The sequence below is a fragment of the Squalius cephalus genome (assembly GCF_949319135.1).
Source record: "Squalius cephalus genome assembly, chromosome: 10".
Taxonomy (NCBI): Eukaryota; Metazoa; Chordata; class Actinopteri; order Cypriniformes; family Leuciscidae; genus Squalius; species Squalius cephalus.
The window spans coordinates 42308005-42316059 of record NC_137131.1 but is presented as its reverse complement, the minus strand read 5'-3'; positions in this window follow the sequence as shown (position 1 = coordinate 42316059).

Sequence of the window (8055 nt, the reverse complement as noted above, 5' to 3'; positions counted from 1 at the left end):
TGCCGCTGAGCTGGGACACAGACTGGTAACGGGATTGTGCTGACTGCAGGCCACTGGGCTGGTCCACAGACTGGTAACGGGCTTGTGCTAACTGCAGACTGCTGGGCTGGTCCACAGACTGGTAACGGGCTTGTGCTGACTGCAGGCCGCTGGGCCGGGACACAAACTGGTAACGGGCTTGTGCTGACTGCAGGCCGCTGGGCCGGGACACAAACTGGTAACGGGATTGTGCTGACTGCCGACTGCTGGGCTGGTCTACAGACTGGTAACGAGCTTGTGCTTACTGCAGACTACTGGGCTGAGACACAGACTGGTAACGGGCTTGTGTTGACTGCAGACCATTGGGCTGGTCCAGAGACTGGTAACGGGCTTGTGCTGACTGCAGGCCGCTGAGCTGGGACACAAACTGGTAACGGGATTAAGCTGACTGCAGGCCGCTGAGCTGGGACACAGACTGGTAACGGGCTTGTGCTGACTGCAGACTGCTGGGCTGGGACACAGACTGGTAACGAGATTATGCTGACTGCAGACCACTGGGCTGGTCCACTGACCGGCAACGGGCCTGTGCTGACTGCAGACTGCTGGGCTGGTCCAGAGACTGGTAACAAGATTAGGCTGACTGCAGGCCGCTGAGCTGGAACACAGACTGAGAACTGGTTTGCGCTGACTGCAGGCCGCTGATCTGGGACACAGACTGAAAGCTGGTTTGTGCTGACTGCAGGCCACTGGGCTGGTCCAGAGACTGGTAACAGGCTTGTGCTGACTGCAGACTGCTGGGCTGGGACACAGACCGGTAACGAAATTGTGCTGACTCCAGACCACTGGGCTGGTCCGGAGACTGGTAACAGGATTGTGCTGACTGCAGGCCGCCGATCTGGAACACAGACTGAGAACTGGTTTGCGCTGACTGCAGGCCACTGGGCAGGTCCAGAGACTGGTAACAGGCTTGTGCTGACTGCAGACTGCTGGGAAGAGTGCTCTTACAAATCACGAGGGAGCGATTTGACCGCTGATTTTGGCTAACGTAATAGACTCGCTGTTTTTGCTGATGCTGAATCGTTTTTAGCATACAAAATACATTCATTACAAATGTAACTTTAAGTTAAACGTGTGTTAAACTACACCTGGGGAAACTCACTTCACCTTCAGAGGCTCTGGGGCAGCTCAGTCTCTCCAGTCGGGTCAAACTTGCCTCTAAACTCACTGCTTCAGCCTCTCTTCTCCGAGACACTGCGTACTGCAGACAGATGCACTGTGCAGCGTCAGCCTGCCCAGACTGCCCTGCTGCCACTGGTGGTGAAATTTCGCGGGGGTCGCTGCCGTGATGGGTGAAACCATTGTGAGGGGGAGGGGATTCTAAATCGGCGATTTCTGCTTGAGAGGAGTTTGGTGCGGGTCTCCTTGGCCTTGTAGGCTATGAACATAAAATATACTAAAAAAATATTATCTGATTTATAAATGGGGTGGCAACAGTGTATCCCGGGGTGGCAGCTGCCACCCTTTGCGCCACCCCGTAGATCCGCCCCTGCCCATAGTCAAAACTGGAAATTCTATGATTCAACAGTTCTAAAGAAAATAGCCTTTCTTCATAAATAAAGTGGTGTAACATTAGTCTGATTTCCAAAGGCGCTACACCCTCAAGGATATCATGCATAATGTCAACGCAGCTTGTTTAAACATGAGTCCTCTTTAACTCCAGTTGCAGATGGATCATTACGCTGCTCATAGTTTTCTCTGGTGCGCTTTTCTACTTTATCTTCGTCGAAAACAGTCTGCGCAGTCGTTTTGTCAATCAGGCAGAAGTGACAAAGCTTGTTGGCTGAAAAGCTTTCCAAATAACCACTGAGGGAATGGATAGCTAAACTGTCAGCAGTCAAAACACAGATTGTTCCATAAAGTTGATGTCTTGCATGTCTACTTCAACACCCGACCTTTCAAGTAGTCTAACTTCCTCTAGCAGTGGTTCCAAAATTTTACCAAATCCATATACCTCTCTGTCCATAGAATTAAACAAAAGACATAAGTGAATATTTGAAAGTAAAGAACTATATTGCGGTGGCAGATTTTTTAAACTAAAATAAACAGCACCCATTTTATGGATTTTACTTTTGGAGCCTAAAGGGTTAGTTGTTTCCAGGTCATCAAAATACAACTGTATTTGGAGTGCTTGAGTTCCAAACAATGGGTGAGATGTAAAATGAGTCCCATCACAATAATTGTGCATTTTTCCTTCGGTTTGCTTCTTACCCTGAAGGTAAACTTTTTGCATCTGGTCATTACTGAACAGAAATTTAATAGTCTCAATTACTGATACATATTGACACGTGTCTGCTGCCAAAACTTGTTTTAGTTGTCTAGATGTCCCAGTCTCAAATGCATCTGATAAACTGTGGTCATTAGGTTGAAATGTCACATTGTACATGAATGTTGTTGTGGACTGGTGGGCTCTATGAAGATGTTTGGCGAATGAATTGAAGTTATGATATGGTCTTGGGCAACCATCTTGGCTGCAGATAATGGTCATGTCCTGTCCATCTGATAAGGCATGAATTTTACAGAGATGCCAAATGACTCTCCTTACTTCTGTAGATATCAATTGTCTGCACTTTGGACATGTATACATTGTGTTGTTATTTAATGCGCAGCCTGAAGCTTTGAAAGGATTTCAAGTACCTTGGCTTTCTTGGTTGAGATGGTCACATCATAGATGTATTCAAAGAAGGTGAAGACAGAGCTCAGCTGTGGTGGATATGTCAAGTTGCACACCCAGTAAAGCTTGAATAGCTTGTCAACTGCACACGTCAGGCCATCATTTAGAGGAATGGTCACCTGGTCGTTCCTTGCAGTGATGATGTATTGTCGTGTTGGGCTTTTCAGACTGCCGATGCAGATCAGCTGTGGCTAGGTCCTTGATGCCATCTCGGAGTTGTCGTAGAGGGATGCAATACTGGTTCCAGGCTTAGAGAAGATGAAAAAGATGCAATTTAAGAGTTGAAAAAGCAGCATAAAGAAGTCTAAATGTGCATGCTATACTGTATTAGTTAACATTTTTGAGTAATTATTCTTCTGTAAGTTACCACTTGAAAGACAAGATTACTCTTTAAATGTGTATGTAGAAAATATCAAATTCAATAGTCATAAAAACAGTGTTATACATTTTAGATTATTTACACAGTTTATGAATTGTAATAAAATCATAAAAAATATTGTAACTTTTTTATTTTTTTTACTAAATTATTTAATAATTACCTAGTTACGGTGGCCGTCGGATGCAAACGACCTGCAATTTATGACAACGCATGAATTTGCAGCGCAATTTCTAAATGCTGTGCATATGTTGTCAAATTGATGAAGATGTTTTCTTAAGTTGCGTGTGCATGCAGTGATGGTTGTAACATTTACAAAGTAATTATTTTAATGCATTCTAATGACTTGCTTGCAATCAAATTATTGTTTATATTGTAAAAAGTTTCACTCAAATTACAGATATAAGGTATCCAAAACACAATATACAACTTATTACATAATGTATATTAAAGTTACTTTGAGCACAAAAAACCTTTGTGAAATACATACGTTTTAATGTTAACGTTTTAAGAGGGGTGGTAAAATGCCCTTTTCACAAAATGTAAAATATATCTCTGATGTCCCCAGAGTGTGTGTGTTAAGTTTTAGCACAAAATACCCCACAGATATTTTTATATAGCATGTTAAAGTTGTCACTTTTTGAGGGTTTGCAAAAACGCACCGTTTTGTGCCTGGCCCTTTAAATGCAAATGAGCTGCTGCAGAGGGCGGGGTTTCAAGAGTTCGTGTGTGTTAGCAGCTGCGATTACCTCACGCAGACACACTGTTCTGCCTTTAATGTTAAAACGGAGTCAGACAAAGATGGAGAGACTCAAGAAGAAGTGACAACATGTAGAATGCAACAGGACGTCTCTGAATGGTTAGTTGATGAATTTATGTTGCTGATGTGGAGTTAACTATCTTCAATTAGCATATTCTGTCATGTAATCTAATCTATACTCATATAGGAACTGTTGTGAGATGCACACAGAGTGACTTTCTATTGCATGTGAAAAGATGGATGCTAAACTTTGAGCTTACAAATGTACTCTTATACAACAATTTTTCCTCTTCTCAACATGGACTGCTTGTTCCCGGGGGCGGGGTTTATGTAAATTTTAGGGTTAGTGATGTCACTAACCCTGGAGGAATGTTGTGTAGTCCCTTCCTTTTCTTTAAAAGCAAATATCTTCCTTTGCTTTGAACTTTGAGCGTTGTAACTTTGCAAATGTTGTTTATGCTCAAACAGCAACATTACACACTAACTAAAGTTAGAAAAGGGAAATCATAATCAACCACCCCTTTAAACAAAACAGGAAAAGTTTTAATTGTGACATGGACATGACAAATACATTTATTAAAATATAGATTAATCCTTATTAAAGCTACAAATGTTATTCAATCAAGAGCAGTGAGTGATTTTATCTTTTTCTTTTGTGAATCTGACACAAATCCGGTTTTCTCACTTAAGACTTTGAAACTCATTTAAGACTGTGCTTACGAAGATACTCGCCAAAAGAAGCGGCTTTTCTTTCTGTGTCTGTGTGTGTGTGTGTCTGTGTGTGTGTGTGTGTGTGAGTCGAGTGTGTGCGTGCAAAGAATGCCGCTTCAGATAGCGCTTCTTCAGAACCGAATTGATTTCTACTTTGGCTCTTATCGTGCTTGAAAAGCACTTAAATGAATGAGAGCATGATCATATGCTATAACGCAAACCAAAGAATGCCATAAAAAACGGATGGTGCTTTAATTAAACAGAAAATATTAATCACAAAAATCAAATGCTTACCTGTTGCTTTGGGACTGTGGGGGTGAAATATTCTCGGACGGATGATGGTCCAGTGTGAGCAACTGTACTGACATGACGCTCCCCTTGCATGTGACTCTTCAGTGCCGATTCCCCCATGTTTGAAATCTCGTCGGATTTGTGGCATATTTTACAATGTGCACGATGCACACTTTTTGGGTCTTCAAGAAGCCAATTTTTATATTGCTCCTTTCCCAGCCATGCTGGATTAAATTTACACTTCCCCGGCATTTCTTCGTCTTTACCATTTCGTAAATGTGCTCCACCACGTGAGTGACGTCAGAATGAGCGAGATAACGAGAGGCGGGTAGCAGGAGGGGGGATGGGCTGAGGCGTTAATTTTGAGCGAAAAGACTGTATTTATGTTTTATAGAAAAAAATGAACACTTCAAAATTACTTTGTAAATTCATATATATTGTCTTTAAATAATTCAAGCACTTTTCAAGTACCTCGTCATTAATATGACTGTTTTCAAGGGTTTTCCAGGACTTAAATTTCAAAAAGTAAAATTCAAGTACTTCAAGCACCTTGTACGAACCCTGCACATCTTTGGGCACTGGCCACCCAGGGGCCAATAACACCCTCTCGCTGCTAAAAGGTCGCTTCTGGTGGCCTAACATGGCCAGGGATGTGAGAAGATTCGTCCAAGAATGTGCAGACTGCGCCATGGCCAAGAGTCCTCGCCACCTACCATCAGGCAAACTTCTACCACTGCCCATTCCCAACCGGCCATGGTCACACCTAGGAGTGGACTTCATGACAGATCTCCCAGTCTCTGACGGTAATACATGCATCCTGGTAATAACTGATCGATTCTCCAAATCCTGTCGTCTTCTTCCCCTCAAAGGACTCCCCAGAGCAATGGAATCAGCTGAACTCCTCTTCAACCACATCTTCAGATATTGCGGAATTCCTGAAGACATTGTGTCTGACCATGGACCACAATTCATCTCCAAGGTCTGGAATGCATTCTTCTCCCTCCTAGGTGTGACCATAAGTCTCTCATCCGGATACCATCCGCAGTCGGGCAGACCGAGCGGAAGATCCAAGAGATCGTTCGCTTCCTACGAACCTTCTGCCATGGACACCAGAACTCTTGGAACCAGTTCCTAGGCTGGGCAGAGTATGCCCAAAACTCCCTCCGCCAATCAACTACAGGACTCACTCCTTTCCACTGCGTACTCTGTTACCAGCCACCTCTGTTCCCATGGTCTGGGGAACCATCCGACGTTCCAGTGGTCGACTACTGGTTCCGAGAGAGCGAGAGGGTCTGGGACGCAGCTCACCATCAGCTCCAACAGGCAATGTTTCACTCCTCAAACCTCACCACCATTCTGTTTCTGTTCCCACAGAGCCTGGCCGAGCAGAGGAAACCCCCTCATTTGTTTACAATAGTTAATGCATTAAAGGAACCGTATGTAAGAAATGTATTTCAATTAATCATAAAATGGCCCTGATATGTCACTAGACATTAACAAATCATGTTCATTTCAAATACTTATATCACTGACAACAGTAGTCCGGCCAGGATATTGTCATTTAAAAGTGAAGTTGCAGCCCTCAACTGATGTTGATGTTGTCATGTTGTGTTTTGGCCTGAAGCTCCACCCTCCGCCTATCTACCAATCACAAAGTCAGTAGTGTTTCGGCATCCGGGTTGCCAGCTCTGCTCTAGTTACCACAGCTGCAGCTACAAACGTGTCGGATAAAAAATGTCTAATGTTACAAAACTAAAAGACCTCGTTATGAATCAGAAAAACGTCGTGACAAAGTCCGAAATAAAACAAGTGTGTAGGACTCGTCACTTGCCATTGGAAGCTCCTTGTAGCAGCCTACGTTCCTGCTGGATCCTGCAGCCTAACTGGCAACCTCGAGTCAGGGGGGAGGGGGAGGGGATACACTGCTCTACAGTAATTTGAAAGTGATTGCAGTACCAGTTTTGGCCACAATCTTACATATAGGGTTGCCAACTTCAGAAAAGAAAAATGCGGGACAATCGTGGTTCTTTACAGGAAAATGCGGGACACTCAAAATATTTGTACTGTATCACATAGCCTATGTCATTTCGTATGTGTTTAAAATGTTCTCAGATATAAACACATTTGTTTTACTTAACCCATTTATGTACAATTTAATTCTAAAACAAATTTTAAGGTCACACAAAAAAGTCTCATACCATAGTTCAAAATAATAGCATTAATCTGAAATAGGAAGCTTTTGTAACATTATACACTACATTTGAAAGAAATGAAAGAAAGTGATAGCATACTTTTCCCTCAGGAAGATTTCATGTTTTCTTGCATTTGCTGAATGTTGGACTCATGAACAATAATCACGTTGTTTGAATTCACCAAAACGGATTTGCCGAAATTAAAACCCGGCTGGACAGTGAAAGGGATTTGCCGTTAGCGCGAGTCCGGAATCTCCGGATCAAACCGGGAGCGACCAGACAGCAGATGATTCTGTTCGCAAATCAAACTATAATTTGTCCCAAAAGAATAATTAATTCTCAATTTAGAGTTTGTTATTCATTCGTATGGTCTGATGCGCGTGAGTGTGGGCTGTGATTGGATGATGCGGTGTCGTGATCATTCTCAAGTGTCATGTAGCGGTTGTATCAGTCAGTGGTTAGATCAGTGTAGCAGTCTATTTAATCGGGACAAGGGAGGTCCCGTACGGGACAAATAAATTTGACCCAAAATTCGGGACGTCCCGGCTAATTCGGAACAGTTGGCAACCCTACTTACATACGTTCCTTTAACTAACAATGAGAAATATATTTTTTACAGCATTTATTAACCTTTCTTAATGTTAGTTAACAGAAATGTTAATGTTAGCCCACAGTGCATTAACTAATGTTAAAAGATGCACCTTTTTATCTTAAAAGTAAATGTTAAGGTTAATATTAAGATAAATAAATGCTGTAGACGTATTGCTCGCTGTTAGTTAATGAAATATGATATTTTTGAAATTCATGAACATGTTCTGTTTCTGTCCTTAGATACCTTAGTTACCATTAAGTGCAAGTACATCTGAGTGTAAAAGTGGGAGCGAATATAATCTGTTAAGAGTCATTTAGTTCAACTTCTAACCATGTAAGGTAGCACACTTTTGAGAACAGTCAAGGTTAGACATCTGCCATTTCAATATGTGCAAATGTACAAATAATGGGATAGTAGAAACAC